The following is a 27,398-nucleotide window of genomic DNA, read 5'->3' as shown; positions in this document are numbered from 1 at the left end:
CCTCAAAATACTCAAAAGAGAGCAATTTCTGATTTCTCCTTTCTGGCTCAGTTTACAACACACACACACACACACACACACACACACACACACACACACACAGAGGGTTTTTGGGCAAAGCGGCTGAAATGGAAAAGAAAGCTGGGTGGGGAGTGAGGTGGGACGGGACCTGGCCCACAGCCACCCTTGTCTGTGCTGTCACACACGAACACCTGGGGTGTTCTCCTTTGAGTTCTAATTTACCTCTCCACAACTAGCTTCCCAGCACATGTGACTCCTCCTGACCGTGGATCTGGAACCCTTGCTTGCTCCACTTGTGGAGTGAAGGTTTAGCCTGGTTGGAGTGGGAACATCAGCCAGGGACCGACATACATTAAATCTCTAATCTCGGTAGGTACTAACATTTCCCATTTCAGATGGGGAGACTGAGGCAGGAGACGGTTACTAACCAGCTAACAAGCAGCAGAGTCAGGATTTGATCACAGTTTGGCTCGGGAATTGATGCCCTTATGGACTATGCTATGAGGTCTGGTCTGTCCCTGCTCTGGAACATTCCAAAGAGAATTATTTCCAGAGAAAGTTCAAGTTCTGAGGCGGGAACCAGGGAGTTCGAGCACCTCCCCCAGGAATCCCAGCTCTGGGCAGAGCTTCTAGGGTTTGAGGCCACCACTCCTGTTTCTTCCTGCCTGTATTCCCTGTGAGAGTGTTTGCCATGGAAGTAAACAAACTCCTGTCCCCCTTTGGCCCCGTTCCTCTGCGGGTCACCCATCCTTGCAGAGGCCATGTGTTGTAGTGGACGGAGCACCAGATGCCCCATCTCAAGGCCTGGCATTGGTGCCAGTGCTGTAAATCAGGGTGACTTACAAATAAGGCACAGGGGCTGAGCTCTAGCTGTCTTCAGGGAGGAGGCATGAGATCAAAGGGAAGCACTTTTTAATGTGCCAAGTTTTTAATACGCAAATTCAAGAGATTTCATTATTTCTGGTGCGGCCATATCTGGAGGCAAATGCATTTCTCTGGCTGGGTTAACAAGGACACTGTCCAGCTGTATCCAGAGGGCCTAATTCTTTGGAGAATTCCTGCAGCTATGACATGGTCACTGACTAATGTCAAGGGCTCAAAAGACTACATCCTGCCAGATAACCCTAATATCTTATTCAGGGACGGGAAAGGGGGAGAGGTGGGAAAGCGATAGATTTAAAGTAGAATGACAAAAAGGAAAGGAATGTGGTAGAAATATTAAACTCAGGCTATACAGAAGACTGGCTAAGCGTGTTCCCCATATCTTAATTGCAAAATTAATTCAAATTGGCTTTGTTCTGAACCTAGGTCCTGAGGCCTGAAAATTAGTCAGTGGGGCCATATGAAGATGTTCTGACCCATGACAAGGCTGGTCGCTGGGAGAGAGAGATCCCGGTGGAGCCTCCACTGGGGATTGGTCTGGTTTTGGTTAATCTCTTTATTAATGATCCGGAAGCAGGAGAGAGGAAAAAGTGGCAGATTAATTAAAATGCACAGATGACGCTCAAAGGGAAGGTGCTACAAACACTGGCGAGGACAGACCAATTATTCCCCAGCACCCGTGGGGGTTGGCAGCCTGGAAATAGCACGTTGAGATTCAAACTGGAAACACGTAGGTTAACTCACTGGGGGCAAGATGAATCCAAAACCAACAAGGGAGGGAAATGCTTGTAAAGGGATAAAGGGAAAGAGCGACTTGGAAGGGCTACAAGGAGTAAATGAGAAATGAACTCACATGACAAGGGCAGTGTGGGTTTTCACGGCCCCGTCTTCTTCTCCTATAGCCCTACGGTCTTTCCTAAATCCCACTCATTCACTCTGAGCACGCCTTTGGAGTGGAGGCAACTCTTAGGTTCCCTGTCTTGTAAAGCAGAAAAGTACGTAAGTTGAGTTTCAGAGAGGGCAAGAAACAGAGCCAGGACTGGAGAGCAAGTGGATGGCTATCCCTGGAGGATGCCGACATGCTCTGCGTTCCCCCGGACTGGAAGTGGGTGGTGATTGGAGGAAGCGCCTCCTCTCCGTGCTTCACTTGGTGACGCTTCATTCGAGAGCCCTGATCCCTGGGCAGAGACCGCTCCTGCACAGTCCAAACCAGCGAGAGCAGAGGCAGGGAGATGGACTGCTCTCCTGTTCCTCTTGCTAAAATACTTAACGAAAAATTGGGACAGGGACAACACGTGGCCCAAGATCTGCGATAGGACAAGGTCCTCAACTTTCAGGGGCTGCTGGCTTCCCAGGGGGAATGAGGCACACAGTCAACAGGGAAGGCCTATTCTAGAATGAAAGGAAACAAATCAGAGCACCTCAGAAGGTTTCCTCACCTCCCTCAGAAAGGAATTTCTGAAACTGGTCCCTCTTGGGAGCCCGAAAATGAGGAAGGCAGATTCCAGAATGGACAAGGAGCCTGTATTAAAAAACTAAGCTCGATGCCCTGAGATGGAAGTTGAAAGCTGTGAGTTTGCTTTGTGCAGCTGTTGGAAGAGGAATTCCCCCCCCCCCCCCCCCCCCAGGACTTTTAGTTTTTTTTTTTTTTTTAATTTTATTTTTTATAAACATACAATATATTTTTATCCCCAGGGGTACAGGTCTGTGAATCGCCAGGTTTACACACTTCACAGTGGAAGAGGAATTTTACATTGTTCAAAGCTTAGCCTCCACTCTGGCCCCAAGGCAGTGAAAGACGGAAGGTATGGCGTACGTCAAAACAGTGTTCCTCAGCAGCTCCAAGAGCAAGGTAGCACAGTTGTTCCCCAGGCCACGGAGGCCTCTGGCGTGGCCCTGTCTTGGCAAAGAGATCTGAAAGGAGCTTCGTATGCCAACACAAGCCCCAGGAAATCCAGATTTACTTTATCCTTTGCATACTAAACTCTCCTTTCATGGCCAGAGGCTGGACAAGGAAGGTTCTGCAGAGAAAATCTGAATCAATCATCTACCGGCCATAATGTATTGTTACATTTAGTTTTCTTTGTTCTGGGCCCTAACACTCATCCGCCACTGCGCATAAAAGTGCATGCATGGGCTTGTGTGTGTGTACGTGCACACGTGCACACATGGGGGCACCAACGCGTGTGCACACACGCACACACACACACTGTAGCCCCCAAGACATTACAGCCAGGCTATTTCTAAATTATTGCATCATGAAATATCCTAAGACATTCTGATTTTGGTTTTGTTTTCTGCACTGGGGGAGACCCCGTTTTCCAAGTGTGAAAACACACAAGAGAAGGTTGCTTCCATTGTATAGACAGCTGGGGGGTACAGCTGACATGAAAATCCCAGCATCAGAGAATAGCTGTCCAAGTCAACCTTCTGCTTTACATTTGTGCCTCGTGTTGGGGTTGGGTTCATGAGTTGGACATCAGCACTACCTGCAGAGTTCTCTACAGCTGTAAGTTAGCATTATTACAAGGTAGGGGCTGCTGAGTAATTGCTCTTTAATAAATATAATAAATACAATTATATATAATTATATATATTAATATATATAAGTAAATATATAATATATATTTATAAAATAAATATGTATTATAATAAATATAATAAATGATGATGATAAGTTATTTATTTTGTCCACCCAGCCAAGAATGGGTCTCAAAATGGCAGGAAAAGAAGTTGGCTTCACCTTGAGAGCTGGAAGCCCAGGGAAATCCCGAAGCGCGACTTCCATCCACGCTCTGGATGCCTCTTCCAAACCAAGACCGCAGCTGCCTTGGCAACGCCCAAACCCCTGTGCATCAACCAGAGCAGCAGCAGGGAGAACAGGATCAACCCAAACCATAATGGTTTGGCCCCATGAGGACTTGGCTGCGGTGTGGTCAGATGGCAGCCTTTCTCTTCCAGGCTTGGCGATCAGGCCTGTCAAATACAGCCTCTGTCTTCCCCTCAGGCTTCCCACTGGCCCCGCAGCCAACCTCCTTTCATGAGGATGAGGGATTGGCAAATGGTCTGGGCTTTCTTTGGTCTGGACCACCTCTCCAGGAAACTGTGAGGTCTGGAGACTCCGAGAACCACGGCTTCCTTCTACTCTTCTGGGCGTCTCTCCCCTCTGCTCACCCTGGCCACCGTCATTCATCTGAACACCCTGACAGACCAGGAAACCGAGGCAGGAGAGATGTCTGTGTGATTCCTTGAGCCTCTTCTCGCCTGCTTGTGAAGTGATGCTGGGATATGCACGCAGGAAGAAAATCAATCTTCCACCCAAACCAGAGTGTGCAGTGGGCACTTCATAAACATTATGACTCCGCTCTCCCAAACAGTCTACGGCTCTCTTTCTGGGCAGCTGGGCGAGACAGAAAACCAACCCAGAGCTTGTCCTCTGAAAGCAATTTTGGCACCAACACTCCGAGCCCAAAGCTGTCTTTAATCACAGACACAGTCATAATAATAGCTTATAATAAAGGCTAGCTAGCATTTACTGAGCCGTGCCATATGCTAGGGACTTTGTGGGACACTTTACACGGATTATCTCAATTAATCCTCACTGATACCATTATTATCCCCACTTCTCAGTCGAGGAAACTGAGGCTCAGAGGGATTAAGGCATGTTGTCTGAGATCACACATCAACGGAGGGGTAGAGCCAGGGTCTCAACCCATCTGGACGACCCCGTGGGCCTTACTTCTAGCCAACACTGCCCCACACCTCCAAGTTCATTCCGAAGAATCTAAGTTACCTGCCACTTGCTTGCAGTGAACTAGGCAGTGAGCGCCATGCTGGTATATTAATGCTTCTTCCCTTTTTAGAGAAAGGGACATGCAGGACAGGGGTTCTGAAGTGTCAAGAGTACGTTTCACAGTCTAAACCTGGTGTCACCAATTTGCCGTGACTGAAAGATAAACCGACACCACTTAGGGCTGTCAGGCTCCTTGATGTACCCCCTGGCTTCCCAAGAGGTAAAATGCTTCTTTCCTTCCTCCTTATTTGATGGTGAAGAAGACCAAAAACCCAGGGGTTCTTTTTAAAAATTGCTGGATATTTTGAAGGTGAGGCAGATTTCTGATTCTTTGGTTTTCTTTGTAGTGTATCTGCAGTTGGCAAGGAGAAATGAAATATTGTGGACTCCTGGCACGTCTCCTGCTCTGATTTATGAATAAAACCCAATTCTGCCACCAATGAGTTTTGTGGCAAAGGGAGAATCATTGCTTGTCTTAGGGTCTCAATTCCCGATATTTCACCACGGGGTGCCGCTGGTCTTCGGGCAGGGTAGTTCTTCACCGCTCGGCCTTGTCCCCCACACACGAAGCTCTGGCCGCCATCTACTGCACGCCAGCCATGTCTCCCCAGTCCCTGTGACCACGGGAAATATGCACTTGAGCCTTCCAAATGCCACCTCACCTGGGCACGCTTTATCCCTCCCAGTTAGGAATCACATTACATAACACTGGTGGAATAAAGCAGGGGTTTTTAACCATTTCTGGGTCATTGACCCTATCTAGAATGTGACGGAAGCTAAAGCGTCTTCCCCCTAAGCAGCATACACGTGCGCACAAAAGAAAACTTTTCAGAAAACTTACAAGGCTGTGCAGACTCCCTGAAACCTCACCCAGAGGCCCACAGATCCCAGGTGAAGAATTCTTGAACGAAAGAATATTTAATTCAGGCTTATTTATTCATCTGAGAGAGTGAGGGGGGTCAGGGACAGAGGGAGAGGACCTCAAGCAGACTCCCACTGAGCGCGGAGCCCAACTTGATCTCAAGACCAAGCTTTATCTCAAGACCTGAGCCCAAACCAAGGATTGGATGCTTCAACAGATGGAACCACCCAGGTGCCCCTCAAACTGAAATGTTTTAAAGACTCCTTCGAGCAGGAATACTCTATTTTTCTATTATCCTCTGTCAACCTTGAGCCACTCCTTCGTCAGACTAAGTGATTCTCATTACGGGTCTCATTTTTTGGTCCTCCCCATTTTGTCTGCGTCTCTCTGAAGCTATGGAGTCAGGCACCCACATCCTAATCCACTCGGATTCTCGTAGCCTGGGAAGCTTATGGCAGGAAAGTGACCTGCCCCGAATGAAGCAACGAGTTAGTGGGAGAGCCAGAAATAGAAGCCAGCTCTCCAGAGGACCAGCCCCATGCTGCTCATTTGGAACCAACACAGGACACTATATTTAAGAACACCAGGAGGGAAACCTGTCTACAAGGCTCACTGCCTATAGGGCTTCCCTAAGAGGCAGAAGGGCCCCAAGTGAGCCGGGCCAACATGGCACTTCAACATTACAGGGTGAGAGGGCTGGAGTGCTCAGAGCCTGACCCAGCCAGAGAGGTAGCCTATAGAAGCAGAATCCTTCCCTGCTTCCTTGTGCAAATATCTGTGTCACATCAGCACCATCCCTCAGTGATACCCACATTCCTCAAGGGCTTTGGGATTTTGTGCATTTTCCTTTCCATATCTGATTCTGCCATCATGTTGGATGGCCTCATGTCCACCCTGATGACTTTTCCCTTCCTTTGGTCTCCCTGTGCCTCAACACCCCCAAGACCATCATGTTGGAAAACCTCATTGTTTCTGAAGAGCTTCTCTGAATTCCAACCGTTGTTATGATTCTGGGGATTCCAAGCCTTGAGTGTGGCTGCACATGCTCTCAGAGGAAAGCTGGTCACACGTGGAATGCTAGAAAGTTGGGAGAGCTTTAAGCATATTTAGAGGCTCTCTTGATAAAACAGATATCAAAAATGGGTCAGTCTACAAGACAGTACAGCCAGAAAATACACTGGGGCCAGATATCACACACAAGCAAGTTGCTAGTTTGAAAACAGCTTCTCATTGCTGCCACTCCTGCCTAGAAGTGCTGTCCATGTGCCCTCCCCTTATATGGGGGTAGCCGGTGTGGCCACTATATGGTGGCCCCTATGACTTCCAGTATAGTGGAAGTCATGCTAGATGACTTTTAAGGCTCAGACCTAAGAGGGCATGAATCTTGCACCTGTTGTTGGAGACCTGAGCTACCGTGTGAGGCACGTGACTGTTCCAAGGCCACCATGCCAGAGAGGCTCCCCCTGATGGTCTTCTAGCTGACCCTGCCAAGGCGCTAATCTTACAAGTAAAACTGACCCAAATAATCCAGACCAGCCCATCAGCCAACTGAATACTACCGCATAACTTCTGGTAAGGCCCCACGGCACAGAAAAATCACCAGACCCAGCAGTCCCCGAATTCCTGACCCACAAAATCATGAGAAATGTGAAAATGGTTGCATTCTATGCCATTAAGCTTGGGGTGGTTTGCTACATAGTGAAAATAAGCAAACACCCAAAGCTGGAAAAAACTATACAGATTAAATGTGTCATTTGTTAGTTTCAATGATGACATTTCATGAAATCTGCCCAGAAGCGTCTGAGTAAATTCCTGGAGGACAGATCTAAAATGGACCTCTAGGACCACTGCCAGCACACTGCTGACGACTTGAGGCTGGAACTGTGAAGGGGAGGGGTCCCCAGGAGCTGCCAGTCACCGGAGGGTGTGCTCCAGCTGGGGTGCTGCAGTCCCCATGGGCCTGACTATGAAGTGGCAAAGCGGGGGTGTGAAGCCACCCTCTACCCTTCGAGGCTTCAGGGTGTGTGCGCGTGAGCACGTGTGCCTGTGTATGTGAGAGAGAAGGAGGGAGAGAGAGAGAGGGAAGGAGGGTGGCAGGCAGAGAGAGGCGGAGAAGGTTTTCCTGAACAGGGTTTTTCAGCTGACTCAAAGGACCCTGGCCTGGGACACTTTTTCCTGACTAGGGAAAAACAGGGGGCCTGGGAGTCAATGTCCCCTCCCAAGGTATCACCACAGTAGCCCCAGAACTGGGTGCACCTCGATCCATGTTAGAAACCGTTCCGCCCTAATGTTATTCCCCAGATCTGCACCGTAGCTCCATTTTCTTCCCACCCACCAGAGAAGTGATCAAGCTGGTGATGCAGGTAACCAGAGATCAGGGACAGTAGGAAAGCCTGACAGCAGGAGCTCTCAGGTTCCCAAGGAGCTTTTGGGAATGCTGTCGAGGCCCACAGAACTGGCCTGATCATTTGGGCCATTTGTGGCTCGTTCTAAGAGTGGGTGGGTGGGGGCAGTGCCAGTGACCCTTGGTCTTCAGAGATGGGGAGAACGGGAATTCCAGCCAATGCATGTGTTGTTGGGAAACAGGGCAGGCAGTGTGTGTGTGTGTGTGTGTTTGTGTGTGTGTGAGAGTATGCCTGTGTGTGACGATCTGTGTGTATGTCCGTGTTTGTGAACACGCACATGTGTGTATGAATGTGTGTGTCTGTGTGTATATGTCTATGTACATCTGTGAGTGTGTATGTCCGTGTGTGAGTCTGCGCATGAATGTGTGTGTCCATGTGACTATTTGTGTGTGTTGTGTGTGCATCTGCATGTGAGTGTGTAATGTGTGTGTCTGTATGTGTGAACATCTGTGTGTATGTTTGTGTGTGTGGTGTGTCTATGTATACATGTCTGTGTAAATATTTGTGTGTGTGATGTGCGTCTGTTAATATCTGTGAGGGTGTCTGTGCGGGTGTGTGGTGTGCAAGTCTGTGTGGATATCTGTGTGCAAGTGATAAGTATGTGCACACATGTGGTGTGTCTCTGCGTCTGAATGGATATCTGTGTGTGGTGTGTGTGTCCATATGTCTGCATGTGAGTGTATGGTGCGTGTGTGTGTGTGCCTATGTGAGTATCTGTGTGAGCGTGTGTATGGTGTGATTGTGTGGAGTGTGTGACTGTGTGCGTGTGCAGTATGCTGGGAGAGGGATGCTGATGAGGGGAGAAAACCCAAGGGTTAAGAGGACTCCAAAGATGGGGGACCCCTCCCAGCTTATAGTCACTGTGAGACCTTGGACAAGCCTTTTTTTCCCCCGAGCCTTCCAGGTATCAGTTTGCTCTTCTAGAGTGAGGGGATCAGAATAAATCATCCTCTGATCATTCCAGAGCTATCCGTGTGCCCCCCACACGGGGTCTAAGGCAAGGCTCTGGGCTGAGGCTCTGTTTCTTGCCCCTTGCACACAGAGGATTGAGAGATGGCTCTGGGGCTCCTCCTTACCCCCCCACCCCCACCACACACACACCACGCCAGCTCTGCTCATCTGAAGAGTAAGGCACATGGCTCCAGTGGCCTTGCTCGGTCCCTGTGAATTAGAAACATGTAAGGACAGGCAGGGGAGAAGCCCAGGAGATAGAAAGAGAAACTCTGGGTCAAGTTTGCATTTCTCATTATTTCTCCAACCCTTCTCAAATTCCTTTTGTTTAGAAACCTCCTTGAGTTTCTGAAGGCTCCCCCCTCCCCCATCCCACCCTTGAAAAACTCTAGAAGCTCCTCCAGCCTGTAACCCTTCCCGATAACACGTTCCATATGTCGGTCACTCTGTGCATGAAACGTTTGCACTCACTTTTCTGGTCATATCATCTGTGAGCTCCCCAGACCGCCCCTCCATAGAACAGCCCATCCAGCCCCTCTTAGGCCCTCTGCTCAAGCAGCGTGGGTTTGGGTCTTGCTGGAGCGCTCCGTGCGTTCCATCCCAGGAAATTCCCACTTAGGATTCTGGCAGGTCTGCCTCCTGCATGCTTCTACCCCAGCCCGTCGTGCCGGCCGCCACCGCTCCTGCAGGGAGACCCTCCTTTAGGTGCTGGGGCTAATTGAGCAGTGCTCTGACTGAGCTTGCCACATTATTTGCTTAAGAGCGTGTTTTTATAGGAAGGCAACACAGCATTCTATTGTCTTCCTCTTCCCAGCCCGGCTCCCCCCTCCTCCCGTGGCTAGCCACCATGGTAAATAAAGGCTGAAGAGATTTTTCCAACATAACTTCCAATACTCCTCAGGAGGATACAAACAGACCTTCCGTCCCTTCTCACCCACCCCTACCCCATCCACCACACCTCCTCGCCCCATCACCCCTTGTGACTTTCTGATGTATCTTTGGATGATTGGGCTTGACTCTTGAAAAATACAAGGCATGGCTTCGCACTAGTTTTTGTGTGTTTCCACTGCTCTGGAGGGGTTGCACTGGAAGGGCTAAAGACCTCAGACTGGTCCAGTGAGCCTGAGGACTGCATGTAGTTTCTCTTCCTCAAAAGCATACTTGCATTTAATGGCTTCGTCCCTACAGGTACTCTGGAGAGCAAGGAGAGTACCTTGAGACAGGAAGTGAGGCCCCCCATTAACCTAATGGATGCAGCCAGGGGCAAATGAAGAAAACACGAGGGCCCAGGGGCTAGAGCGAGGGCTCAGGGCCTTACAGAATAGACACGTGGTTCCCCGGCAGAGAAACACATCTGGGGACATGATAGAAACATCAACTCTCTTATAGGAAGGAAGGGATATAACTCAGGCACCTGCTCTATGCCAAGGATGGTAAAACTTACATCCTACTGCCTTTAGGTTTTTTGGTCTAGATGGAGTTAGGAAAATTAAAAGAGGCTATTTCTGAGGGTGCCTGGGGGGGCTCAGTGGGTTAAGCATCTGCCTTCGGCTCAGGTCATGATTCCAGGGTCCTGGGATCGAAGCCCGCATCGGGCTCCCTGCTCCGTGAAGAGTCTGCTTCTCCTTCTCCCACTGTCCCTGCCCTCCCAACTCCTGCGCTTTCTCTCTCTCACTCACACTCTCTCAAATAAATAAAATCTTTAAAACAGATATAAGAGGATATTCCTATTTTAAGGCTGAGAAATTTAGGGCATAGAGGTGAGTGATAAGGCTCGGTGTTGTCACAGCTGAAGGTAAAGCTAGAATCCGAATCCCTGCTGCCTGACTCCTGGTCCTACACTCTTCCTCCAGGACAACCCTCTCTACCACCAAAGTCCTGAAGAGTCCAGAGGGCAGACCACATGCCGGTGATGCCCCGAGAAGCAGAGATCCTTCAGCTGTCTGTGAACTCTGGGGCAGGCCCCACAGTACAAAATGCACACAGCAGGGGCACCTGGGTGGCTCAGTTGTTGAGCATCTGCCTTCGGCTCAGGTCATGATCCAAGGACCCTGGGATCGAACCCCACATCGGGCTCCCTGCTTTGCGGGAAGCCTGCTTCTACCTTTCCCTCTCCTACTCCCCTGCTTGTGTTCCCTCTCTCACTGTCTCTCTCTCTCTGTCAAATAAATAAACAAAATCTTTAAAAAAAATGCACACTGCACTTTCCTCTAGGCTCACCTGATCTTTGATGCTCCAGTTTATATAAAGTGGGTCATTTCCGAAGCCGCGCTACCTCGGGCTGCAAGAGTGTCCCCCTGTCCAGGCAGATGGATGTGGCCTGCCATCAGCCCAAGTTCTGCACCTACTCCTTTATAAACCACCCCTACCTCAGCCCTCACTCAACCGGCATCCCTGTAGGGTTCAGCTTTCCTGCATTCTGGAGATCAAACAACAGGTTAAGCAAAAGTGCGCGTTAAAAACAATCTTTCTCCACAATACCTGCGTTAAAAAAATGACAACAGTTATGAAGGGAAACATGTCTGACGATGGGTTGGGATGACGCGTGGTGGCTAATGAGACAGCTGAACTAATGTAATTGGGGGATCTGACTTCAGAAGCTCCAATTATGCTTGACGGGCTTGGCGAGGCACGCTGCAATTTGGTGCTAATGAATGGATTAATCCGGAGGAGAAGCTGGAACCCAGGAATGTGCAGGAGTATGTCCGGACACACCGTGCTGGGCATGCCATGGTGGGGCCAACGAGGACCTGACGGATCCAGCTGGAAAAGCTTGTAGGCTCATGGCAGGGCTGCCATTCCCGGCCAGCCGACCAGCTCTTCTGCCTCTGGGCTGACTCACAGAGCACTAGAGCCATCTCTGTGAGGGAGGTCTACTCCAGCTTACTGGAAAGCACGCAGTAGGGAGTCTCCAGGCCTGCAAGCTAAATGACCAGATTAACTGGATTTAATAGAGCCGGCTGCAAAAAAGTTGCTTGCAGACCCGAGGCTCTGGGACAGTATGTTGATGTTGTGAAGGCAGAAACTCCACCGCAGGGAAGCCGACGAGGCCACAGAGATGTGTGGGAGCCATGAGTAACTTCCACCCCAGGGTGGGTGAGTCATGGGGTTGGAGGGAGGGGATCACTGCAGGCTGTGGTCACACGGAAGGGTCTGGAAATACACTGACATTGATTCAGAACGTGGAACTTTGATCCTATAAACATGATATAGTCTAATTCCCCTTGGTGATGTTAATAATGTAGTTGGCTAATGCCACACCAACAGAATTTATGAAGTGCCACTCATCCAGGAAAAGGAAGAAGTAATGACCTCAGTGTGTACCCTACTCATGCTTCTGAAAAGGTTGAGTGCAAATCAAAGTTTTGTGAACTGAATTGTATTCGAAAGAATACTAGAAGGGCTTACAACAACAAAAAATCTGACTGTGGATTCCTATGGAAAGCAGTGAAATATCTCTCTTCAATTAAAAATACTATATATAAGGGGCGCCTGGGTGGCTCAGTGGGTTAAAGCCTCTGCCTTCAGCTCAGGTCATGATCCCAGGGTCCTGGGATCGAGCCCCACATCGGGCTCTCTGCTCAGCGGGGAGCCTGCTTCTTCCTCTCTCTCTCTCTGCCTGCCTCTCCACCTACTTGTGATCTCTCTCTCTGTCAAATAAATAAATAAATAAAATTAAAAAAAAATACTACATATAAGACTAGCTTTAGCTAGAAACATAATGGAGAACAACCATGCTATAATTATATCACAATAGCACAGTGAACACATATGCTTTGAGATTAAACTCTTGACATCAGCCTTATTTGTCCTTTGATGAGCTCTTCAACTATCTGGGTGCTCTATGAACGTGCATTATCCCTTATGGGTTATTCTCCAGGAAACTGGAAATCCGGAAGAAGGAAAGAGGCAGGAGAACTTCCTGCTGCAAATTCCCATTTTTTCCCACTCTTGTGTCTTAAACCATGTCGGCCTATGTTCCCAGAGTAAACCACACATCAGTCTTCTCACAGGTCCCAATAAGGAAAGGAACAGAGGGAAAAGAGGGCAAACAGAAATCATACAGTCTACTTAGTGAAGGTTCAAGACTAATTAGAAGGTCGGTAATGATGCTAGCTAACCTTACTAAGCATGACTCCACGTCAGGAACTGTGCTGGGAACTCTACAATCATAACTGATTTAGTTCTACAGTAACCTTCCCAGGAAGGTCCCCCAGTTCATAGTCTCTTCTCTGAAACCCTGTATGAATATAAACTAATACTCTCAATGGGCCAGGGGCAGTACCCCATGATGAAACGAGCTCCTATTTCTGCTGCAAAATTACCAACGCTCACCGAAGGGAGGGAGATTCAGGTCGTATTTTGCAGCCAAATGGATCTGCTGTAACTTCAAGAAATGACACCGGGTTTTTGAGTTTCAGGGGTTTGGGAATTATAAAGATGAGACTGGGGGCATTTACTGCTCTCCCTCTTTCATAAGTCAAGAAACCATACCCAAGGGGTACCTGGGTGGCTCAGTGGGTTATAGCCTCTGCCTTCGGCTCAGGTCATGATTTCAGGGTCCTGGGATCAAGCCCCGAATCAGGCTCTCTGCTTAGCAGGGAGCCTGCTTCTCTCTCTCTGCCTGCCTCTCTGCCAACTTGTGAGCTTTGTCTATCAAATAGATAAATAAAATCTTAAAAAAAAAAAAAAAAAAGAGAGAAACCACACCCAAGAGAAAGTAGCTTGCCCGAGATCGCACCATGGCCATCCCATACAGTGAGCTGCTAATGAAGATTAGTAGCAGAGCTGGGATTCAAACCCAGGCATGTCTCACCCCAAAATCCATGTTCTCAGACACCAGGCCAGGCTGGTGGTGTTCCTCGGGTGAGTCCTGAGGGAATTAAAAAACTCCCTACAATGGTTTTCCAAGGAGACAAATTTAAACTGTGATTTCATACACCCTTTCTTATGTTTAAAGAATTTTTCCTTAAATAAATTTCTCTAGAGAGTCTTTTTCCTTATAAAATAAGAGCATATTGAAGAATATTCTAAAAATGTACAAGTATATAAAGAAATCTATCAGCTCCCACAAGTATCAGTATGGAATATTTGTGTCCAGCCTTTTTTAAACACATGCAAAGTTTTTCTCTGCATTCCATAGTTGAGAATGGTTAATATATGGTGTTCTGTGACATTCTTCATCTCATAATTGAAGCATTCTCCCATCATCTTAAAATTTTGATGGCTACATAATATTCCATTCTAGGAATGGGCTGTAATTTGCTGGATTACACCCCTTTGTAGGAAATTTATTATTTCCAGTTCTCCGCTCTCGTAAATAAAGCTGCAGTCAACGTCTTTGTGCACAGAGCTGACTGCTGGTATGAGTTACGGCCTGGAGCGTGGGTTCACCCCATCCGCCTGCTGTGGGCATGTCTGCCTCAGGTGTCAGGTACCCTGGAGCCTCTGCCCTCCCTCCTGACTGCTGGGCTGCTCAGAGGCAGGGACAGCACAGACACACTATTTGCTGCCCAGCAAATTCAGGCTCTCAGGTTCAGCTCAGCCCCAGCTATGGACCAACTGAGCCTGCTGGTGTTTCTGGCTCCTCAGAGGACACTTGTTTCAAAATGACACTTGTCTCCTGAGGTCTCTGAGAACACAGAAAACCCTGCCTCTACTTCACAGAGCCCCTCAGATAGGAACTCCTTAACTCCTTACCTGCTGGAACCCACTGGAATGCGTATGGTTGGAGGAACGGATCCTGCAGCCCCAAACCCATACACTCCCGAAAGTGAAAGGGGGTGCAGCTGATCACGTGGTCGGGGGAAAGGCAGCATTGCCAGCCTGCCCTGGGTCAGCCTTCATTTCCTCTGAGTGGCCAGGTGTCCCTGTCCCAGCCCTCTCTAGGACCTACAGTGACACGCTGGTCCCACTCCCTCCCATTTGCTCAGATGTCTCATTCCGTCCGGGCCTCCATCCTGGCTCTAATCCTCAGCCTTCCCCCCTATGGACTTCCTCCTTTTGGTTCATAGTGTCCATCTCTTGCCAACCTTAAAAGCAGAAAATATTTGTTCTCCTCTAAGGATGACCACCTGTCCTAGCCCAGGCTTGTACAGCAGCACATGTCACTCCGTCCATTTCCTCAGCCCCTTGCAAAACAGGATCCCCACCTTCCGTCACCAGGGTGCCAGGTGACTCACAGGGCAGGCTGCCCATCCCCCTGCTTGTGCCCTCTTTCTCTAAAATAACAAATAAAAAAAAAGAAAAGGAAAAGAAGGCTGAAATCCCTCATGGAATGGTCGGGCTCACTGTTTTTGAAATGAGTAAGATAGGAACTGGGCTAGAATCTCCCCAAAATATATGCATACCTTACAAGTAAACCTCAGAGAGGTGCTCCTCTGGCCCAAAGAAAAATAAAGCTTGAGAATTTTCTTTTTTCCCCTTAAGAAGTTCACTGAATAAGAGCTCTTGGGGTAAATTAATACAGTCATGAATAGAGTAATCTGAGGACACTGATTCTCTAGAGCAGAAGCCAAAAGGCTAACTCCGAGACTAGCTCCTGAGTAGAGGTCTCTGACCCTGCCACTTCCCTTAGCATCACCATCCTGGGTGGCCGTAGGAGGTGGGGTAGGAGGGGGAACAGGTGCAGAGGGAAAGAGACCCCCGAAAGTGCAATGAAGGCTTGAAAAACTGCCCAGCCGCTCAGCATCATGGGAGATCAGCACCTGCCCAGCCCCAGGTGAGTTTAAATCATAGCTACAAAAAACTGACCAGAAAGAGGGATCAAGTAAGTAATGACTGAAGGGAAAACAAGGCAAGGATGGTGGCTGTGGTGGATTCCAAATGTCCTAATAATTCCCAACATCTATACTGTATATTTTCAAATCGATGGTTAACAGTAGTTCAATGAGATACGAGACCAACAGTCTTTTCATTTTAAACCTAAGCAAAATGAATCAAGGAAGGTGAAATGAACCGTCCGATGGCAAACAGCCAGTAAGTGACAGAGCCAGAACTAGGACCCCCAACCTCTACATGTTCGTGTACACTACATGCCCCATCAGGCATTCCCTTCCCACTACACAGACCTCCGAAGCTCTTTCACCGACACGATCCTAGGATTCTTGCCCATTCCACAAAGGTAAAGTCTGGGTATAGATTTTTCCAAGTATTCCCATTAGTAAACAAAAACTCGAAACTTCTTGAGAGCCTGTGTATGGATGCAGGCAACCCTATTGTTAGCTAAGTAACAAACTTCTTGCCAGGTGATGTTTCCTGACAGGATCTCAGGTATCACATTTATCAAAATGAAACCAGGTGAAAATTGACAGGAGGCAGACAAAGGTCTCAGGGCTCCCGGGTTGGTTTTCTGTCTTGTACATAACACATTCCTGCATCAGACTTCAAGGGATCATGCAAGGCGTGGGGAGCTCATTCCCTGTCTCCGTGTGCTCCAACCACTGATCAAGACAAAACCTCCAGGATGCCAAACCCGCCTTTCTAACTTCTGCTAGGCAACAGAGACTAAGTCATCTGTCCCCGAATTCTGCAGAGATCTGGACATCTCTCCCCAGTGAACAAATTCAGACCTGTGCAGAGGTCCGACTACCTCCAGTGCCTGCTCATGTAGATTCTGACCATTCTTCCCCAGCCCCGACCCAGCTCCCCTTGATTCCAATCAGAGTTCCCTCAGAGTATGGCCACCCATCCTGGGCTGTGACTATAATGAGCCCACGCTGAAGCTGACCCTTCTAAAAGGCTTCTGGGAGGGGCCGCGGAACCTCTCCGTTGTCTACGCCCCTGCTGTCTACTCAAAAGCTTCTTACAGCAAAACCAGTCCCTTTCCTTTGGGGATGCTTTCAGTGGAAAATGGGGATGTCAACAAGATCCTGTTTCTATACTTTAGCTTAATTTTATAATTTCAATACACTATCGCATTAGAGTTTCCCTAACCCACATAGGGCTTCGGTGTGACAGACGAGGAAACTAAGGCCTTATGAGGAAAATGACGTATTTAAAGTTACTCCCTGGCTGATGACACAAGGCAAAGTAGAATCCAGGTGTGCTGACCCCTTGTGAATTGCTGTTTCCAAAGGCGGTCTGCTCCACATTGATAGCCCATGAAACAGTCTATAAAAGCCAGAGGAATTTTTAGTGTTAGAGAGGACCTTAAAGTCAGCGAGTCCATGTTTCTCAACACAAATTATACTGTGGAAGAATAAACTATTTAACGTGTCTACTGCAAGACCCAGTAACAGGGCAGAAGAGAGGAGAGGAGGTCCTAGAGGAAATGAATTTCAACTTAGTTGCCAAAAGAAAGGGTGGGGAAGGGGAAGGGAAAGAGCTCAGAGCAGGTGTTGACAACATGCCCAGCTTCTGTGAATACCCACAGTTGAGAGACACACACATTTTGTATTTCAAAATGAGCCTTTATCAGCTCTCAGCTAGGGGTCATACTCATCTTACAAGCAGCATGTGTTTTATTGAAGACAAGCCTCAGGGCTGGGGGGCATGTCCTGAGAATGCCTTTGGGCTCTGCAGGTGAGGGAAATATCAGGTCTTTAGGTCTCATAACAATCCTGGCTGGCATAGATGGGTAAAGGCAGGGGAACCCATTGATGGTTCCCCAGCCCCCCTTTCTTCAGCCACAGCCCCAGGACCCAGGAAAAGGCAGGGCACACTTGTTCAGGACAAGAAGTAAAGGAGAGGGCACAGCCCCTGCCCTCTAGCCAAAGGAGGATGAGTGGTGGAGGAAATTTATCAACAGGAACTGCACAAACTGTTCACTCAGGTTACAGCAGACCAAGTGCAATGCCCCTAGAACACGGATGTTCCTTCCATTTCGGCATGCAGACCGTGATACAGGAATTGGGAATAGACTTCAGGGTATGGGGCTGTTTTCCTGCTGCAAAACTTGCACGTGCTAGATACTCCTTCCTGGAGCCTGTGGCAGTTAATCCAGCTTCCTTCTCTCACTGAAAGGGGTCTTGTCTCCACATCAGAGGAGGGGGAAGAATCCCAACCATATAATCCCTTCCCATGAAAATCTGTACACCAAAAGCCCCTCTTAAAATGAACTCATGAACAACTAACAATGCAAAAGGGAAATGGAGAGCCTCTCATTCAGTTGTTGTTTTTCTTTTCTTTCTTTTTTTTTTTTTTAAAGAAGGACAGAGTGCATGAGGAGGGGGTCGAGAGGGGCACACAGAGAGAGAGAGAGATTGAGAATCTCAAGCAGGTCCCATGCTTAGTGAGGAGCTTGCCGTGAGGCTCCATCTCATGACCCCGAGATCACAACCTCAGCTGAAATCAAGGGTCAAGGCACTTAACCAACGGAGCCATTCTCTTTTCTCTCTCTCCCTCCCTCATTTATCAATATAGGGTGTCTCACTAAATCAAGGACAGGGGTAAGTAAAAAAACAATGGAGACCATGAAATAATAAAAAATTATTTCATAAGAATTAAATGTTGGGACACCTAGAGAGCACAGTCGGTTGAGCTTCCGACTTTTTGTTTCAGTTCTGGTTGTGATCTCAGGATTGTGAGATCTAGCCCCATGTCAGGCTCCACGCTCAGTGCAGAGTCTGCTTAAAACTCTCTCTCCCGCTGCCTCTCCACCTCTCTCGCTCTCTTAAACAAATAAACCTTTAAAAAAAATTAACTGTTAAAAAATGCATGGTTCGGGGCGCCTGGGTGGCTCAGTAGGTTAAATGTCTGATGTCAGGTCAGGTCATGATATTGGGGTCCTGGGATCAAGCCCTGTGTCAGACTCCCCCAGTCTGTGAGGAGACTGCTTATCTCTCTCTCTCTGTCTCACCTCCAGCTCGTGCTCATAAATAAATAAATAAATAAACTTGTAGAAAATGCATGATTTAAAATTATTTTTACATTACTGTGGAACGTGAAAGAGACACATATTCACCAAGATTTGTGACCTTCAAGGAAGGCTTGGCCAGTCTTCTTGCATTTTGCCTTACTGGTCTGGATTAATGATAAACCCCATCCAATTCCATGCTCATCCATAGCCTTTAGTGAAGCGAAGATGTGGGGCGTCCCCCTTATGCTGTTCACTTGAGATGGTCACTACACCCCTCGCGAATGTATGTGCCCCCTGCTGTGGTGGTACCCCCCCCCCCCGCCCTGGGCAGTTCTCTGCCTATCTCCAGGACTCTGCACCCCCCAGCCCCTCCCTGCCTCCCTCCAAAGACAGTGGATGAGCTTTGTCCCTTCCCCCCGGAACTCTCCTGTCCTTGTCTGTTGTTTGGGAAAGTGGCTCTGTCGTCACTATATCTGACTCCTCCAGACTCTCGCTCTGAATGTTATAAAGTTAAATTTTCATAATTCACAAAACACTTTTCTCTCTTAAGTGCCTGGCTCTGGAAATTAAAGCCATGACTTGCCAGAATTGATTCTATGATTCAACTGACTTCCCTGTTCTAGATGGTATCCACCCTCCAGATGAGGTGTTGAGTGTTTATGACCTTGCAGGTGGTGGGGGCGGGGGTGGGGGAGCTTCACTATCACTCAGAATACAGTCCGGCTTCACTATATCCACACAACCAGTCCGTGTAATTACGGAGCTGGTACAATTCAGCAAGTGGGGCATGCACCAGGATTCTACCAGGAAGCTGCCATTTCTGAGTTCATTTCAGCGCTGTCTTCTAGGTCCTCCCTGAGTCAGAGCTTCCCCGGGGCCGTCTCATATCCTTTCTTCCAGACGAAAGAAAGGACCTGTAATAAGATGAATGAAGACTGAGAAGGCAGCCCCGGTAGTGAGGAGCACGGAGAAGCCAACCACCCACCTCATTCTTCCCTACCCCGCTACATGGATGAGATTTAGGACTGGGGAGAGAAGAAGCCTGCCCTCTGTTGATAACTTGTTTTTGGCCCAGATTTAGAGAGCTCTTCTTAAAAAATAAAAAAAAGCCCGTTAGAGTTCTCGAAATGATTACAATTTAGGTGATATGCATTAAGACACTGATTTGGAGAGAGATGAAAAGAAATTACAGGCATGATGGAAAGTGCATCTCTCTTTCAATCTGTAATATACATACATTACATGTAATATATACACATATATATGTCTTTAAGTGTGTGTATATAAAACAGCCTGAGAAGTGGAGGACACAGCGTGAATTACACGAACAAATCAAGGCAGAGTTGATATCACTGGACAGACTGTGATTATGTTGATTGAAACCAGGTTGAAAGGACCAGGGGAATTTGTTTGGGAACAGAGAACAGGACCAAAATATCCCCTCGGAGAGGAAATCTCATCAGAGGAGAACCATGGGGGTGGGGAGCAGTGGGGAGGAAGGGTGAGTGGGGGTGGGGGAGAGGCAGGGGTGGAGCCCGCACAGTGGCTGAGTTCAGGAAAGTGGGATGGATCTGTCCACTTGCAAGGGTGCATGAGATACACAGCAGGAAAAATCCAGGGGAGAGGGTGGCGGGGTGAAGCGGAATCTGGGTGGGGAAGGAGGAGAGCAGGGAGGGAGGAGGAAGAACGGGTCTGTCTATCCCTCTGTGGCTACGTGCTGGGAAATAAATTCACTCCAATTTGGTAACTTAACAGTGAAACATACCTCATCTCTAATTGTCGGAATTCAAGGATGAACGTTCATCATGTTCAGGTTTGAAGGAAGCAAGATTAATGGACAGGTCTAGCAGGATGAATCAAAAGAATCTTTTTAGGCACGACCATTGAGGAGGGGTGAGAGGCAGGAGGTACAAGAATCTGGCATTTGGCCAATCTCTTGGAGGAGAAAATGGCAAATTCAGAATTCCTACCTTCTAGGCCAGTCAGAGCCACTCACAGCTGCCGGTGACTGCAGCCTGACCGAATGACAATCTCACAGATACGTGGCAACACGAGGTCACGCTCCCCTGGCGGATCTCCCCAAAGAGATGCTTTGAAATGACAGTGGCATTTAAAAAACAGTCATCACGGGAGGAGAGGAGGATTTTAGCACTGGGGGGAACATGGAGGTCATCGAACTCTTCAGCCTTTATTTTACAGCTGAAGAAACCAAGGCCCAAAGAGCCAAGGTGAACTGCCCAAGGTCACAGCCAGCTAATGGTCCAGCCTGTATCAGGTTTTGTGTACCCAATTAAATGTCAGTTTCTACCTATTCTGTTTTTTTTTTTTTAAAGATTTTATTTATTTATTTGACAGAGAGAGAGATCACAAGTAGATGGAGAGGCAGGCAGAGAGAGAGAGAGAGGGAAGCAGGCTCCCTGCTGAGCAGAGAGCCCGATGCGGGCCTCGATCCCAGGACCCTGACCTATTCTGTTTTTTTAGTTGTTTTTTTTTTTTTCTTTTAAATTTTGTGCTGCTTTTATGACAACATCGTAACCTTCTTTAGATCAATTAAATCCTAGAAGACACTCAAGGGAATCTGGCCTAAGAATAAGTAAGTTAAATACAGAACAGAAGTAAGCACCACACTCAAGCCCTTCCTCCTCCCAGGCACTAGGATGTGAGCATTTTGGGAGAATAAAATTCTGCCTCTTTGAAGGCAGTCACTGAAATAATGGGAAGGGCAGAGTAGAAGGGCTGGTGGAGATCACAGAACCCAGATCCCAGGACCAGCTCTTTTGTCCCAATGCTCCTGAAGTGAGCCTGCTAAGTCCCCACTCTTCAAGGGCATGGAGGAACACTTGGCGGGGAGGGTATGTTCCTGCTGCTCCCTTTCTCCATCTCCCTTCCCTCAACAGAACTAACAAGTACAGGGAGTTCAAGTTCCCTGATTGTCCCAGGGCAGACGGCTGCCTGTCCTCCTGGGAAATCCCAACCTACAGCATTTCTCGCCTATTCATTCTAAAGTGGAGGAATTTTTATTTTCAAGTTCGAACAGGAGACTCTACCCAGGGGGAAAGAAAAAAACCACACAAAAAAATGGCAAATAACATTTCACTGAGTACGCAGTACTTTCTGGATATAGTTCTCTGCTACATTCGAGCAGATCCAAACTTCTCATTTCCCCTCTCCTCCTCTCCCCTGGACTCCCCTCAAGCGTGTATGTGTGCACGCACGTCACTTCTGGAATGACTGAATGCCTAGGAAAGTCCGGATCAAAAGGAGAATTTGTCAGAAGAATTATGAGGGAACAAGAAGTTGTCAAAAAAGACACCCTAGGGGCTGGCAGAACATTCTTCTAGCCTTATCCTCGCAGGCTGGTTTTAGAACTCAGCCACACGGTAAGGGACAGCCCCATTCCGCTGACACACTGGCGGCAGCCGTGTCCCAGACCAGCAGCTTCCCTCACCACGGGGCATCTCAGCCCTGGCCACAGTGGAACAGGACTCTCAGTCCCGGCTCCACCACTCAGAAGCTGGGCAGCCCTGAGTGAATCTTGTCATCTCTCTGAGTCTCGACAAGTTTCCTGTGGCAATGCTTCCTAAGTAGCCACTCCTGGTGCAGGGGCTCTTAGCTAAGCAGGGGTGCTGGTGTGAGAGGAGGGCCAGTCTTTCTGGAGATGTCACTGCTGTGGCACCCTCAATGAACCAGCTCAGTAGGGTCCTCGGCCTGGGACTCAGGAGATGCAGAGACAACAGGTGACTCACGCGGTAGGCGGCTCTGATACAAGAGTGTAGGCTGGGAAGTCAGAAAGACCCAGAAAGGCTGGCTGTTAGCCGTCCATGCTTAGATCACATGGTTTTTCTAGGCCTCAGTTGTCCTAGCTGTAAATCAGGCCAGCTGGGTTCACTGCTCACCTAGCACAGCAGGGAAGAGGAATCAAAGAGACCTTTCATGGTTTATACCCAGTATGCACCCTGCCTGGCACACAGTAGGCATTCAGTAAATGCTAGCTCCATTCATTTAGGAAAAGTACTCCCTTTGACTTGAATTTTCCCACCGGCAAGCTTCTGGATAATAAACTCCTCCTTCTTTCTGCTTCATGGGAATCCCGTGCAGGGGAAACACCGTAGAACACTCGCTCATGGTGCTACCTACCCCTGTAGAAGGCAGACAGGAAAATCCGTCATTCTCAGCACCAGGGGTCATGCCAGATCAGAGCCGTGCCAGCTGCTCTGCTCTGGGTGACAGGCTCCAGCCACTTCTCTGCCACATGGAGTCTGGCTCTGTTTGCAGCTGCCCCCAAGGACCCGAGCCCACAGTGGCCTTTCCCAACTCTGGAATCCAGTGCTCTGAGGAGGAAAAGGATGATTCTCACTTAGCATGGAATGGGAGAACGGCCCTGAACTGAGGGTAGGAGCTGGGTTCCGAGTGGTGGGCCTTACACTTGCTACTTCTGTGGGCTACATGTACAGATTCCCCTCTCTGAGCCTCCATCTCCATATCTGGAAAGAAGAGATAAGGACACCTGACCTGTCCTCTGTAGGGGGCTCTTTCCAGTCTTACTGGATACAATGAAGACTTAAGGAGATGGTGCAGATGCTAATGAAAACATTTCCCATGGGAGTGATTTGCCTTCTGGAGGTTATAAGCTGTGCAGACACTTAGAAGTGTGGGTTTTACCATATTCTAGCTTACATCCTCCATCCCCAGCCCCCACTCGGGACACAGACGCCTGCTTCGAGCACACGGGAGAAAAGAGACAAATACTGAATTCATATAGACACAAGGGAGGTAGAACATGGTCTTTTTGAGTTGTGATCATTGAGAATCCTCCTTGGGTTGGTGCTCCCTAACCTTGGCCCAGTATCACGATCATGGGGAGAGAGGTTAATGTTACAGACTCCCAGGCCTCATCCCGGCCTTACTGAATCAAGGAAAGGGGCCTAGGAACCCACATTTCAAATAAATGCTCTATAATGACTCTAATAAGCCTCGGGTCAGGGACCTACTCCTCCCTCCCTGTCTCCCTATCTGCCTCAACGTTAGCACGAATCTCCACCCCACACGACCCCAGCACAGCACCCCACACAGGAGCTGCTACAAAAGCACTGACTGAATCGAGTTGATGTTCCAAGGCGGTGGCCCGGCAGAACACAGCCCATTGGAACCTCCCAGAGGACAAGGGTGAGCTGAGTTGTGTACTGGTGCCAGGGCAGAAAACAGACAGAGCAAGGATTTGGTCAAGCCCCGAAGTGGACCCCTGATTTCTACTGTCATGTGGAGACGGGTCCCACTTCGTTCCCACTCCCTTCTCAAAGAGGCACGGTAAATACATAAATAAACTTTCCCATCACCTTTCATCATCACCACAAAATCACAGGTGTCAGACATGGAATAGCCTAATTCAACCTCCTGGTTCTACAGGTGTGGAAACTGAGGGCCAGGGAGGGAGGCAGGAGCTGACCAAGTTATCCAGCAAGTGAGGGCCCCCGTGCTGTGGGGAAATGGGAAGAGAACCAAGCCAGCTGTCCAGTTATCCAAGCGTTCTGCAGACCTGCCGAGATCCCATGCTGGATCTGTTGGAGAACCCATAGGTATCATCAGCCTTCTGTCTCTGAAATCCAACCTCAGCAAAAGAAGGCATCTTGTCTCTCAGTCCATGCCCTTTATATAAATCACCATCCTTCTAACAACCTGTATCCATCGGGGCCCTTTTTCTCCACACCCTCACTCTGGGGGCCCCTTCTGCCTGTGGGTCCTACTGTCCCACTCCCACAATCACTGCCCATCCATCTAGAGCCCTATGTCCAGACTGACCCCAAAAGCTACAATCGCTTACCTCCTCCATGAAGCCTTTTGGGATCTGCCTCCCAAGGCATTTTGATGGTCTGTTTGGTAGATCTTCTATTTTTCCTTGTCCTTTGTATATTTCTTTATCTCCCATGACAGCTTTTAAGCTGTGTGAGGACAAGGACTACATTTTTATGCCTTTCAATAGTCCCTATGTCGTCTAGCACACACTCAGGTAATTAATACGTATTTATTCAGTTAAACTGACTTTTGACCTGATGCAGTGGTCTGGGTCCTGCCTCTCTCATTCTAGAAGAAAGAGCAGAATGCCCTTGACCAGGGTTTGGTATGGAGTGCCCACACTTAAATGGAAAGATTAACAAGGTAAAGTCCTGAGAGAATTTGAAGCCACAGGGAAGAGGTCTATTCAGCTTGTTTTTTTTTTTCAGTGCTGACCAGTAGGATAGGAAGTAAAATGCATGCACTGCACAGTATATATATATATATATATATATACACACACACACTTATATATGTGTATATAAAATTACTTTTATATGAAAATATTTATAAATATACTTATTATATATTAATATATAAAAATGCTTTCTCAATATTTATATATTTCTATATATAAATAATTTATATATACATATAAACTTGAGAAAGTATCTTGAAAACTATTTATTTATTTATTTTAGGTAGAGAGAGCGCAAGCACAAGCAGGAGAGAGCACAAGCAGACCAAGAAGAAGAGAGAATCCCAACCAGACTCCACACTGAGCACAGAGCCCAAAGCGGGGCTCGATCTTATGACCCTGAGATCATGACCTAGGTGGAAACCAAGAGTTGGATGCTCAATCAAGTGCACCACCCAGGCACCCCCAGAAGTTCTTTTAAAGTCATTAGTATCTTGGGATATACCAATTTATGATACTAAGGCTTCAGTTTGCTCCAAGAATGGTCCCTGTGCTTGCCGCTTGGCAAATACCTCCTTCCCAGTCAGGAGGCAGGGCTGGATTCCAGTCTGACATCGCCTTATTCCCGGGGATGCCCTGCACACCACTCCGTAGTCTTCTGACCTTGGAATGAGGTCAATGACAGTGAAACCTCTTCCAGCAAATCCTGTCCTACCATCTCTGTGTCAGCCAGTTGTACAAAGATCTCTACCAAGATCTCTTCTGGAGCTTTCTTCAGCCACAGGAAGATGCCCCAGAGAGCCAAGTACTAACGCAGGCCCCGTGTTGCCACAGGGCTACACACTTAGCGTGTCTGGTCCTGACACGTGGGTGTTAACCGTGTCCTCCCAGGGTAACAAGGAGGCATTATATCAGCTCACGAAAGAAAGATTTCACAGCAGTCTTGAGCATGTGAAGTTGAAGGGAGGTAGGTGGGGAGGGCCCAGCTGTTCCCCATCTGCCTTCACCAAGGACGATAAAGGAAGCAGCAAGGGCGAAAGAAGTACTATTTGTTGTTCCACATGTTGGGGGGAGCACACTGTGCCTGTGCCACTTCAAGTTGTATTTGGTTATCATTTGCTGAGTGCTTACAACATGCCAGGCACTGTTCTAGGCACCCTCACATATGTTATATTTTATATGTTATCCTACTGAATCCTGATCTCAGACCTTGGTGATAAGCTAGTTTTGCCTATCAAAGACGAGGAAACTGAAGTTAGATGATCATTATTAACAATTAATTATTAAAAAGTAATAGGTCAGGGACTGGGATTTGGGTGTTCTGAATCTGAGCCTAATGTTCTTTCCATTAAAGTAGAGGTTTCAATGGGTTTCCATCTAAGTTCCAAATCCAATCGGCTGACACATAAGGTGACCTGGAGGTCTGTGTAGAGGATTAAAAGACTTGGTGAAACTCAGTGGGAACAAGGGCTCTGATTGGTTAGTGATGTCTGCTATGGGCAAAGGATTGACAGTAGTAAGGAGCGATGTGATTGATTAGCGATGTCTGCTCTGAGCAAAAGTATAGAGCGTAAACACGTGCGATGAATGTATTTGTTACCCTTGCACCAAAGCGTACTTCAGCGAACAAACAGCTTACCCTTACAAAGTTTGAACACAAATACAATTCCCCACTACATCCTTTTAACACTTATGCACACACATACCCCTCCAACGTTTTCAACATTCCCTTGCTTTTCTTTTCCCAAGTTTTCCAAGTTCTCCACATTTTTAAGTTGCCAGCCCCCAAAACAAGTCTTGGATTAGCATGGCTTATGGACACAGATTTTCCCTTCTAAGGGCTTCTTCCTGTAGGCTGCCCCAGTTTGACCTTCCTCATTATCCAGAAGGACCCCTTGGGGATAGAAAACATTCTCAAAACACAGAGGGTGGCATGCTTTACCTGACCCTTGACAATTGCTCCCTGAAACGAACATTACCAACTGATGGAGCATGAGGAATGGAGTCTGGGAGAGTCGGGAGTGTGAGGACAAGGGAGGAGGGCAGCAAGGAGGCAGGACTGCACATGGGAGTCAAAAGTCAGCACACAGGGAGCTGAGCAGCCCATTCCAGAGTGCAGACAAAACCGTGCTGCCTGCTTCAGCAGGGACCTGAAGAGTGCAAAGAGCAAGGCCAATGACCAAAACTATTCCGTCTAAAAGTGATTTACCACCCTGTAGAGCCAACCGTTGAAAAAAATAAAATAAAAAGGAAAAGAGAGGGAGGAAACATCTCTTCTTCATTTTAGCTGCACTGTCTTAATCATCGAAGTCATTTGGACGTCGTGCTGCAGGCAGGACTGACCGCAGCTGAGAGCCTGGAGAAACCGGATCCTACCCTGGGCCCCCTTTAAAGCGATTAAACTTGTATCAGACCAGGCTGGACCCCCTGACAGCAAAGACGTCATACTTGGAGCAGCAACCCAGGGAAATGCTCATTGGGCAAATCAAGACCTT

At 48.1% G+C, this 27,398-nt stretch overlaps 1 protein-coding gene across 4 annotated transcripts in view; it reads right to left on the bottom strand.

Moving 5' to 3' along the window:
* The window catches only part of NTF3 (neurotrophin 3), a 67,504-nt gene that overhangs the window by 6,633 nt on the left and 33,473 nt on the right, over positions 1-27,398 (bottom strand). Inside the window, exon 1 of one of the 4 annotated variants that reach the window (XM_047743334.1) lies at positions 19,507-19,593. The exons of the other annotated variants lie outside the window; for them this stretch is intronic. The gene's annotated coding sequence lies outside the window, so the exon portion shown is untranslated. Of the gene's footprint in view, positions 1-19,506; positions 19,594-27,398 lie in introns of those variants that run through there. 4 annotated transcript variants of the gene reach the window in all.

Source organism: Lutra lutra, chromosome 8, assembly GCF_902655055.1.
Source record: "Lutra lutra chromosome 8, mLutLut1.2, whole genome shotgun sequence".
NCBI classification, from domain to species: domain Eukaryota; kingdom Metazoa; phylum Chordata; class Mammalia; order Carnivora; family Mustelidae; genus Lutra; species Lutra lutra.
The sequence above is the reverse complement of the archived record's forward strand: the minus strand, read 5'-3'. Positions and strand labels throughout refer to the sequence as shown.